This window comes from Podarcis vaucheri (genome assembly GCF_965113315.1).
Source record: "Podarcis vaucheri genome assembly, chromosome: 2".
NCBI classification, from domain to species: Eukaryota; Metazoa; Chordata; class Lepidosauria; order Squamata; family Lacertidae; genus Podarcis; species Podarcis vaucheri.
In genome coordinates, this window is record NC_138760.1 from 33,586,624 (window position 1) to 33,599,073 (window position 12,450).

General features: G+C 40.0%; 1 protein-coding gene and 1 long non-coding RNA gene across 3 annotated transcripts in view; one reads left to right on the forward strand and one right to left on the reverse strand.

Moving 5' to 3' along the window:
* RPTOR (regulatory associated protein of MTOR complex 1) overlaps positions 1–12,450 on the reverse strand; it is a 327,700-nt gene that overhangs the window by 158,848 nt on the left and 156,402 nt on the right. The gene's annotated exons all lie outside the window — the stretch shown is intronic.
* LOC309527005 lies at positions 1,533–11,907 on the forward strand. Its single transcript, XR_014217044.1, has 3 exons — positions 1,533–3,417; positions 8,243–8,319; positions 8,591–11,907. It is a non-coding gene; the product is annotated as an uncharacterized lncRNA (long non-coding RNA).

The following is a 12,450-nucleotide window of genomic DNA, read 5'->3' on the forward strand; positions in this document are numbered from 1 at the left end:
GCACCATTTCAATAAAAATATTGATTTATTGCCAGACATAAACCTTAGAGGACATCATCCACAAAGCTGCCTCCCCACTGAACCCGAAGCATTAACAAGGTATGTTTTACACTGGACATTCGCCATCACTGCCCCCCTAGCAGTCAAAATGTAAACCCTTAAAATAGGTTTAGGCAAACTTCTACTGCGTTTTATTTAAAATAAATTTACCAGCTTATTTAAATTGCCCTTTATTAGTCATGAGACTTGAGGGAGGTGCCCTCCCAAGGATAATAGTATTTCAGTTCACTTGGTTTTGAATTTATCTTAAGTATGAATGACTAATTAAGGTAATAAGCTCCCTGGGGCTGCAATGTTGTTGTCTATATACAGCGCTTAACCCTTTGGCGTAATTAAAATATACTCCCATAGCTAGATACCCTGAGGAATGTTACATTTATCTGCAAAATGGGGAGGGGAGTCTGCATAAGGCACATAATTATCTAGTAGGAAACATATTACTAATAAAGAAGCATCTAGATTACAGGGGTCTATGGAAGTGCACACTCAATGGGTGACAAGAAAGATGACAAAGATGCACCAATAAGAGTGACATATAGCCAGAGTCTATTCTCATGATCTATACCTTCCTCCAGTTCAGGGTTACCCTCAGAACCTTTTGGAATCTGTAAGGAAGCAATTGCTCCCCACTCCAAAGAAGGTGCCATTTGTGATGGCAGAGGCCCATTACAGCTGCATGAAGCCTATTTTCAACGGAATCTTGCAGGAACTTGACATAAATGTCCTGGTAGGAACTTGTAAGAACTTAACAGCAGTGTCATTTAGAAGACAAGAAAAACCCTCCTCTTTAGGAAATCTTTCAGCTTTGTGTTTCTCTTTTTTGTGTGGCCTTTAATCAGTGGCATGTGGTGAAACTTTTCGTAGGGGAACAGTTAGGGGAAATTGCAAGGGCAATTGGGGAGGGGAACATTGCACATGTGAGCATCATTCCTCCCTCCCTAAGCAGGGCAGAAGCTTCCCGGGCTTTGGGAAGGAGGCACCAGGAGAACATTTAGGGGACTAGCATAGTCCCCTTAGTCCAGTGACTGCACACCACTGGCTTTAATTTGTTTTAACTATTATGTGGGTTTGTGTTAATTGCATTTACTTTTGGGATTTGCCTTGAGTTGGGTCTTGCCTAAATGAAATTAACGACGACGACAACAACAACAACAACCATCACCTCCACCTCCACCCACTGGCATTGATCAATTGGTTCTTCTGTGCAATCATCTTTGGGGAAAATATATTGCCCTAGGCACTAGTAGTTAGCACTGCTGATTCTGCAGTGGTATGCGGCAGCTGAGCACAATGCATGGACTTTTCAGCTAGCACTACAGAGAGGACTATTGTCCTTGCAAAGCTCATACAAAATGTTCTCTGCAGTGGCTAGTGCAGGTGTACTTAGAACTATAGTGGAACATGAGTAAAACATTCCTAATTTTGATTCGCATATTCTGTTTACTGATGGATGGATGGACGCCTACCCAATACTTTTACTGTTTATAGATAACCATCCTAAAGCAAAAGCTAACCCAAGAAAAGTTCTGGTATTTTAAATTCAGTTTTGTGCCTGGCCTTCCCCTCCAGAAGATGCTTCTAATAATGACAAATTGCAAGGAAAATCTGCTGTGCCAAAAAAAGGCTATGAAGGAACCAGCAAACTCTGCTTGAGCAACTGACCCACATATACATTTTAATCCAATTCAGCAGAGGTGAAGTGCTGAGGTCTCAGACAACGACATCCCTCAGCCTACCTTCCAGATCTGCTATGATAAAAAGCAATGCTGCTTAATTAAGCACCTCTGATGGTATGCAGGAGAAATTGGTTATTTCGTAGCACTGCAGTATGATTTTCACATTTTCTCCCAATTACCCACATTGTTCCTCCTGTGCAATCTCTGGGGATTTTGTTTTCCCCATTTCATCTCTAAATTAGCTCCTGTTGAATCATTACTCATCTTATCAGTGACTGGCAAACATTAATGAATTACTGATTTCCAGCTTGCCCCCCTCCATGATAGCTATAATAGAAACAAAGTGTAATTTTAGCATCAGACTTCTTATTTTGAATAATTTTAGGAAAGTGAATTTTGTGCTGGTAAAAAGTTACTGATTGACAGCATTAGATAAGTCCCCAATGAATGACTATAGCACAACTAGCAGCAAAGCTAGTGCTCCTTAAGTTACTCCTGCATATATAACCTTGGGACCTACAGCAATTACTTCTAGAAACTGAAAGTGGAATGCACATATTATTTTCCCCTTTGACATTGCTGGTCTTAACACACAGCTAGCAGTAGGCCATATGACCAAAATATGGAGGCAGATTTTCACACTACTCATGTCTATAATATTGGGTGGAATTCAACATCACACTATGTTGAACTTTACGTCAGTGCAAGCATACCAGCTTGACAGATGGAATAATCCGGCCCCAATGCTGTTCTGGGGGTTATTCCTACTCCTCCAGAGCTAATTTCAGGGGGTACAGAGGGTTACAGGCAGGGAGAGGAGAGAGGGACATGCCTCATTGTTCCAGTGGAAGCAGGGCTTCTGTAGATGGGGTTTGTTAGTTGCAGCCTGCCCACTGTAGTTATAATATCATGCTACCCATGTTTTGAATTGCTGCGAGCACAGATTCATTTTGCAAAGAAAAGGACACAACTAGCGGACAGCAATAACATGTTTGAAGCTTTACTGGTAATACTCAAAATGTCCAACATCTCAAAAACAAGGATATTTTGGTCACTCCACCAAAGGACTTAAAATAAATCCACATGGCAGCTCCAGCAGCAGCGGAGGCAGCATTAACAACATGCTCATTCTGCCAGGGTTAGCTTGGATAATGAGAAATTTCATCTCTTCAAAGAAGGTGCAAGGTAATTTGTTCAAAAAGTCTGCAGCTTAATTGGAAAACAAACTCCTTCTCAAGATTTTAAGACAGCTAAATTATAAATTACAATAGACATGTGTTGCCTTAACTGCCAATCTAAATCTTGTCTTCAGACTACTGAAGAAGAAAAACACGTGTCCTTTATAATTAATACATATAACAGATTAAGGTGAAAGAGGTTCTTTACATATTAAATTTTGAGGAAGCTGACTTCAAACAACTTTTAATGAATATATCTCCTTTTTACATTACAGTGGTACCTTGGTTTTGAACTTAATCCGTTCCGGGAGTCCGTTCAACTCCCAGAACGGTTCAAAACCAAGGGGCGGCTTCCGATTGGCTGCAGGAGTTTTCTACAGCCAAGTGGAAGCCGTGTCAGATGTTCGGCTTCCAGAAAACGGTCGCAAACCAGAACACTTATTTCCGGTTTTGTAGCGTTCGGGAGCCGATTTTTTCAGGAGCCAAGCCATTGGAGAACCAAGGTACCACTGTAGTACAGTGGTACCTCGGGTTAAGTACTTAATTCATTCCGGAGGTCCTTTCTTAACCTGAAACTGTTCTTAACCTGAAGCACCACTTTAGCTAATGGGGCCTGCTGCTGCTGCCGCACAGCCAGAGCATGATTTCTGTTCTCATCCTGAACAAAGTTCTTAACCTGAAGCACTATTTCTGGGTTAGCAGAGTCTGTAACCTGAAGTGTATGTAACCTGAAGCATATGTAACCTGAGGTACCACTGTATACTTTGTCCTGATCTGGCTACTTCTAATTGCCAAGCTACTGCCCTGATTACTGCAAACTATGGATATGTAGATAAGGTAAGCTTGGCTGTCTAGTACTAATGTTGCAAAACATAAGAAACAAACCTTTCCTACAACTGGAACCAAAGGAAAGAAAGGTGCCCCAAGAACTAAAAATTTAGCCATGATTCCATGAAACAGAGAGAGCATTACAAGTCTAGGCTCATTCAAGGTATCATGCTGATAGCTGATATTCCTGTGGCTCATGTTTCTGTCCAGCCAGACTGGTTGTTTCTCCAAATTTGCAGTGCTGGCATTAATTCCCCTTTCACCTATCTCTTTACAGGATTTCAGAGGATATGTGAAGGCAATACAAATTTCCACAATTACTTAATTTTTGATTTTTTAGTTCACTCAATCCCAGTCCCTCTGACTAAGTCAGTTGCCTACTTATCCAGAAACAGTGTATAGTCCCCGTCCCCCCCATGTTTGAAGAGACACAGTTGGGAACAACTGCTTTAAAGTTCAATGAAATGTCCAAAGGATATGCTGAATGACGAGACAGATTTCTAATCTATCCTACAGCAAAGAGAAAATGCCCCATGGGCTGTAGTGGCCACAGTAAAAAGATCAAAAAGCCAAACCACTCTTTGATCTTGGGAAGGTCGACTCCCCACACATCAACTTCAGCAAAACCCATTTTGTTGTTTTTTTTTATAATATTTTTTATTAGTTTTACAAAAGTTTTTATAACAGACAAACACAAAAAAGAAAACAAACAAACAAACAAGTATAATTTCATAATGTCATTTCATAAACTTCTTTCCTCGGACTTCCCCATACCTCCCCTTTCTGCATCCTCATGTCCAAATTTTATAGCAACTTATAAATGTTTTTTCCAACTCTAATTCGTCATAGTCCTTTCTTATTCTAATCTTATATTACTGCAACCCTTTCTCTCTATAGAATCTCGACATTCTAAACTTCATCAAGTTTATAGTAGTCCTTAAGATAAATCTTGAATTTCTTCCAATCTTCTTCCGCAGTCTCCTTTCCCTGGTCTCGAATTCTGCTCGTCATTTCGGCCAATGTCATATAGTCAATCACTTTCATCTGCCATTCTTCCACGGTGGGTAGATCTTGTGTCTTCCAATACTTTGCGATCAGTATTCTTGCTGCTGTTGTTGCGTACATAAAGAAAGTTCTATCCTTTTTTTGCACCAATTGGCCGACAATGCCCAAGAGAAAGGCCTCTGGTTTCTTAAGAAAGGTATATTTAAATACCTTTTTCATTTCATTATATATCATCTCCCAGAAGACCTTAATCTTCGGGCATGTCCACCAAAGATGATAAAAAGTACCTTCAGTTTCCTTACATTTCCAGCATTTATTGTCAGGCAAATGGTAAATTTTTGCTAGCTTAACTGGGGTCATGTACCACCTGTATACCATTTTCATCACATTTTCCTTTAAGGCACTACATGCCGTAAATTTAATTCCGGTGTTCCACAACCTTTCCCAGTCAGCAGACATAATATTATGACCAATGTCCTGTGCCCACTTAATCATAGCTGATTTAACTATTTCATCTTGTGTGTTCCATTTCAACAGCAAGTTATACATTCTTGACAAATTCTTAGTATTGGGTTCTAGCAGTTCTGTCTCGAGTTTTGATTTTTCCACCTGGAAGCCAATTTTCCTGTCTTGTTTAAAAACCTCCGTTATTTGATAATAGTGGAGCCAATCTTGTACTTTGGGTTTTAGTTTTTCATGGCTCTTTAATTTCAGTTTCTCTCCATCCTGTTCTAAAATCTCACAATACTTTGGCCATCCGACCTCCATATTAACTTTCTTATGGGCCTTCGCCTCTAAGGGTGACAACCATCTAGGGGTTTTGTTTTCCAACAGGTCTTTATATCTCATCCAAACATTGAACAACGCTTTCCTTACAATGTGATTTTTAAAGGCACTATGCACTTTGATTTTGTCATACCATAAATATGCATGCCAACCGAATGCGTTATTGAAACCTTCTAAGTCCAAGATATCTGTATTCTCGAGGAGCATCCACTCTTTCAGCCAGCAGAATGCTGCTGCCTCATAGTACAATTTTAAGTCCGGCAGGGCAAATCCCCCTCTTTCTCTTGCATCTGTTAATATTTTATATTTTATTCTGGGCTTTTTGCCCTGCCAGACAAATTTCGCAATATCTTTCTGCCACCTCTTGAAACAGTCCATCTTGTCAATAATCTGCAAAGTTTGAAACAAAAATAACATTCTAGGCAATACATTCATCTTAATTACTGCAATTCGGCCTAACATTGATAATCTCAAATTTGACCATATTTCTAAATCTTTTTTAATTTCTAACCAACATTTTTCATAATTGTCCTTATATAAATTCAAATTTTTAGATGTTAAATTAACCCCTAGGTATTTCACCTTCTTAACCACCATCAAACCCGTCTCTTCTTGAAACTTATTCTTCTCCATATCTGTCAGGTTTTTCCCTAAGACTTTAGTTTTTTGTTTATTCAATTTAAATCCAGCTACCTGGCCAAATTGTTGAATTATCTCCAACACCTTTTTCGTGCTAGTGTATGGCTCTTGTAAAGTCAGAACTAAGTCATCTGCGAAAGCCCTTAACTTGTAATGTTTTGCTCCGACCTGTACACCTTTAACTTGCTGGTCCTCTCTAATCATGTTCAGCAACACCTCCAGGACCGAAATAAAAAGCAATGGGGAAATTGGGCACCCCTGTCGTGTTCCTTTTTCTATCTTAAGTTCCTCAGTTATTACATTGTTTACAATCAACTTAGCTTTTTGTTCGGAATATATTGCACCCATACCATTCTCAAAACCTTGTCCTACCCCCATCCCATGAAGGTTCTTTTTCATAAAACTCCAAGAAATGTTGTCAAAGGCTTTCTCCGCATCCACAAATATCAAAACTGCTTTAGTATTTATGTTCACCTCTAACTTTTCCAAAATGTCTATTATATTCCTAACATTGTCTGAGAGGTGTCTCTTTGGGAGAAAGCCTGCTTGGTCTCTATGAATCTTTTCCATCAATACTCTTTTGAATCTTTTTGCTAAAATGTCTGCAAAAATTTTGTAATCCACATTGAGTAACGAGATTGGGCGGTAGTTCTTCAATTGAGTCTTTTCAGTCTCTGTCTTTGGTATGAGTGAAATATATGCTTCTTTCCACGATTCAGGTGCCTTTTTTCCCTCTAAGATCTCATTACAGACATCCTTTAACGGTTGTATCAACCATTCCTTTAACGATTTGTAATATCTGGAAGTCAGTCCATCTGGCCCTGGAGATTTGCCCAATTGCATGTCCTGAATGGCACCCTCTATCTCTTGTTCTGTTATTCTCTGGTTTAGATCCACCTTACTTTGAGGAGAGAGCAAAACCCATTTTGAAAGCCTAAAATAAGAGTAAAATAATTATCAAAGTCACTGCAAAGCAGAGACCATCAACTTTGAACCACATGGTAGAGAATGATTATATAAAGCCTGAAGTGATTCCAAGATATCAGAACAAAATGAGAAACTTTGGGAAGGGCAGAAGTGTTGCACATGGTTTTATTCCATTTACTTCTTCTGTCTTCTGTCCTGCCATTGCTGCTGTCCTGAAGACTAACATGCTCAACACTTAAGTGTGCCTGTCTTAAACATAACAGCTGGCTCTTCCAAGCTTCCTTTCTAACCCTGAAGCCCCCCCCCCTCCATATTAGCTTTCTACTACAATGCTACTACTATAATCCTTTTCCAAACTGGTCTTTATACTTCCCCCCACCCTTGTAACAAGCTACAACTATTAGTTGTAATTTGCAAAGGCCCCACAGAATCTGGTGATGGTTTTTGTTATTCCATTCTTGTGCTAATAGTAGTGTCTAAACTGAGAGGCAGTTCCTCCTCTGAATTTCTTTCTTCATTTACACTTTTTTTGGGAATCCAAGCATATACAAACAAATCCTAATTACCTGCAAGACAGTGACTCCAACACCATCTGATAACCATTGATGAGCCTAATGTGGTTTGGTATTCAAATTCTACCTGAGGAAAACAAACCGCTATTCAATTTCTGGTTGGTTCCTTCAGCATTCTACTAACACTGACTGTGTGTATGTTAAGAGTTATCAGTTTTTAAAATATTATTATTTAAAAGCATCATCACCATCAAGAACATTAAATTTATTGTGTGTAATCCATGAACATATCACAGATACAATATTTTAAAAATAAATATTGAAACAAATTACAGCCACAGGAATAGGCTAGGCCATAGCTGTCAACCTTCCCTTTTTTGTGGGAAATTCCCTTATTCCAGTGCCATTTCCCGCTGCTTCCCACTGTTGTCCTGGATTGTTAGATATCCTGTCCCCAGGACAGGTGAGGCTGCTGATCCCTTATTTTCAAATCTGAAAGTTGACAGCTATGGGCTGGGTCCATGTGGCATTCCCCTATCTGTGCAAGTAGGCAGCTGCTATTTGTATATGATGTGTTGTTTTTAAATTTCATTCTTCCACGATCAAACACTTTTTGTGATATTTAAATTAGATGCATTTAGGGGAGAATATATACCATGGACAGCTACAACTTATAGTGCATGCTGCATTTGAAACCTGCTGAACCATGTAAGTACAAAATCAAAATGATTTACTGCTAGCATAGTGACTCTTTTAACATTAGGTTTTAACACTGCAACCTTTCATAGTGTCCGTTTAACTCCATTAATCTTTAGAGAAGGCTCAAGGAATGTTTTGGTGCCACTGATTACTTCAGTGGCCTAAATTTTGCATGGGGGTTAAAACAAAAGTAGCAAGTAAAAATCACTCCTTTCCCAAAGCTGAGCTTTCCTATGCAGGCTAACATACTTTGACACTGCTTATTTCATTGTTTAACAAGCTTCTATTGCTGCATCCATGAGAATGATTGGGAAGAAACAGAAGTTGCAAGTGTCCCAGGTGGGCTAAAATTGATGTTGGGAGAGAGAAATCAGTCTTGTCTCTTTTAATAAAAAAGAGTTTTAGAAGGACTTCTTGGTTCAATCTCTGGGTTTTTTGGAGGGAGGAGGGAAAGGGGGGGGGGAAATGACTGCCATAAGGACATACAGCAAGTCCCCCAATTACACAATAAATCCAGTTTGGCAAGTGCCCTGACAGCTTAATTAATACTTGGTGGTTTAATGATGAAGCTCCTCTCTTTGCTCTCAATGTACCATTTGGCAGCCTTGAGAATATTTTCAACCATAATGGCTATTTATAACACAAAAATGCAAAAGAAAGCTGCCCAATTTACACAGCATTCCCTGCACAAATACATTTTCTGTTGATTTCATTGGTTCTGACACATACCCACACCAACACCCACACCCCTGAGAAAATCGTAGAAAACCTTCAATTCCTCTGTCTAGAGAAGACCACTTTAAAAACACATAGTAGGATAAGCACTTCAATTATGGACAAGATGAGATAAGATAAAGAAGATGTTCTGAAGCAGCTCTTTCATCCTTTTAACTAGTGCTGCTCACTTTATTAATAACATACTATTATGAGTTTGTGGGTAACTGGACTTCCCTTCTAATTTCTGACTCCCCTAAATTCCTGGGTGTCAGATCCTCCCCTAAATTCCTGGGTGTTTAATCTACGCTTGCACTAATGAGATGGGTTGCCAAACGCTGGATTTAACAGTGTCAAACCAGTTTTTCCATGCTCAGGATATTGCCTAGGAGAAGAGTCCTCATGGAGAACCAAAGGAAAGTAATGGGCTATTAACAATGCAAAGACTCTGTGCCAGCCAGAAAATGGAGGGAGTTGTTTCCTGAGCTCTGAGATAGTGAGCAGAGCCAAAAGGGGGGCAGTTGTTAAGGACTGCAGTGGTGATGATGTGACCGAGGGAAAAAGCTTTTCAGTCTGTTATACACAGCAAGCTGAGCAGAGGGATAAAGAGCCTTCTTTTCTTTCTTTCTTTCTTTCTTTCTTTCTTTCTTTCTTTCTTTCTTTCTTCCTTCCTTCCTTCCTTCCTTCCTTCTTTCCTTCTTTCCTTCTTTCCTTCTTTCGTTCCTTCTTTATTTCCTTCCATATTTCTTTCTTTCTTTGATCCAAGGCTGCAGCAATGGGAGAAACAGCACCCTCTTGGACTGTAATACTTTGAACCCCTCCATCATAGGCTCAGGTCATATGTATGTGTAAATAAACCATATATCAAAAAGACACCACAGTCTCCACTGTGCCTCATTTCCAAAAGGAAACACGAACCCTGAGTAAGCACTTGAAAACCCTGGAATCTCACGTGGTTCAGATTTTTTTGGGGGGGAGGGTGTATGTGTAAAAAAACATAAGGAGATGAAACTGTTACAGCTGCACCAATACTTTAAAGCTAACTATTCTAGAGTCAGAGCTAAATACTTAATAATCAATCTTTCCTCTGCCCAGGTGCAAGAACATTCCTTCCCCTCAGGAATATTGTAATCAAATGGTAACTCTTTCAGTCTCCATCATCACCAATCCAGGTGTGAGGGGTGAGTGCTGCCAAAGCCAGCATAGATAAAACTCCAGGCTCGCCGCCAGTTTCTGTCTTTTAGATTTATTTACAAAGTTCAAACGGTTTCCAGAGCTTCAAAGCATGTCCGTCCCTGTCTCATTAGATGCCTCGAATGGTTTTTTCTTACTCCTCCTTTCCCAGCAGGCTAATCGTCAGAAGCCCCGCCTCTTTCTTCCTCTGTTCAATGCATAGCTAGTTCTGGGCTCAGCATCCCTCCTTCCTGTCTCTTCTTCGCTGTCAGATGAGAAACTGCTAATTAGCTCTTTCGGCTCTCTAGAAGTGCTGGTCTCCCCCCTCAGCTCTCTAGCCGTTTGCACTTCCCTGACGCCAGGTGCTGCCCAAACAAATGACCAACTCCAGCATGATTGAAGAGTATGTGCACTCAGATGCACTGAAGCCAACAATAGTCTCAGTACCACTCCCGGGTCCTGACTCTCACAATGACCTTGATTATCTTCTTCAGATAATGCATAGAACCTCAGGTGAGAGACACAATTTGGCATCCCCCACAGAAACATGAAATGTATTTTCCCACTGTTAGTCAGCCCTGTGCTCACCATATTTAGTAATGCAAACTCACCACATAACACAAGAAAAAACAGACACCCCAAGTCTCTAGCCAAGGAGACGTCAGTGGAAATTCTTCCTAATTCAAGATGGATATTGGTGATACCTGAGGCTGTGAGACTTCAACATTAAACAAACAACATTCCATGCAACCATGAGCTAAATTCTGTCCCCCCAAAATGGAATTCAGGTGAATTAAATTATGTGATTTTAATATTAATGAGTTGTAGTTAAGAACAAGTTGTAAGCCACCCTGAGCAGGAGGAGATACAAATATACAAATATTTTAAATAAATGAATGAATTTACACATTTTTTTCCTGTGTGTAGTTTCCTCTGTTGTTTTCACTGTTTTGCAAGACCTGCTTCTGCTATTTAAGGAGCTAGAGTGGGGTGATGCATGAAACTGTTCCTCACCCCCTGTGAATCTTACTCAGCAAGTCCTCTGGCTTCTGAGATTGCAAGTTTCAATCACATCTTTACTAGACGCTTAACTTGTTCTCTCTCTTTCTTTAGGGAGAGCTGAAATTCTTTGCTGTATTCTAGGTTTGTTAAAAAAACAACAACACTTCCACAGAATACCAATATACACAATGCCTGGCTGTAGTCTAAATCCAAGACCTGCTTGCTGTTCCTATCCAAACAAACAAGATTTTTACAGTGGTACCTCAGTTTACAAAGCCAGATCAATTGTACATCCAGTATGGATGCTGACAAGCTTTTTGTAAACCACTTTGACTTTTTGTAAAATAAATAAGCAGCTGCTCCCCAGGGTTTTCTGTAGCCCTACTTGTAGATGGCAGGGGTTGAACCTGGGTCTTCTGTATGCAAAGGTGATGCTCTACCACTGAGCTACAGACAACAGGTGCAACTTACTTTTGAGCATAGGATTCACATCTTGTCCAATATGGGGAAGCAGAAGCTGCTGTCTCACTGAGATATATGATTACTGAAACCAACTAACGGTTATTGGGAAAACCTTCCCTGAGCTGGCTGAACTCCTCAATCACAAGACAAGAAAGAGGGAGGTACAAATCAGTTGCCTATAAAAGCAGATTATTTCAGGATTGCAGGCATTTCTCCCTCAAGCCATGCTCGGCTTTATGAGTTATTTAACAGCACATACTTTTAATTCTACAGTCTGAAATACAGATTGCAAAGAAAAAATTGCTGGAACCGTCAGAATAAAACACCAATGCAGAGCATGCAGTATGCGACCTAGATTACTGTGATGAAAAATACATGAAGCATGCTGCAAACAGCAGGAAAAATGAATTCTGATGTGCTCAGTGGTGGCATAAGAGAAACAAAGCCTGAAAAATCTACACAGCTTTTAAGTTAAGGGCCAAAGTTCATATGTAAAGCAGTCCCCAAGACAAATGAAAGAGCTGCAGTCACTCTCCTCTTTTCTTATTTACTTTACCAAACAGATTTGCAAGCCTGACTTAGCAGCAATCTTCTTTTTCAAATGTGGCGAGCCAAAGAGATTTCTCTTTGTCTTTTCCCACATAATCTGTCCTTACCAAGAAGCCTTATTTACCCTGCCAGGTTCAGTCAGTCTGGGCAGGATTTGTACTAAGCAACAAGCAGTCTCTGTTATATAGATTAGCCTGTGCTGTGCAGGTCATGCAGTATCAAATCCAGGTCTAGGTATCC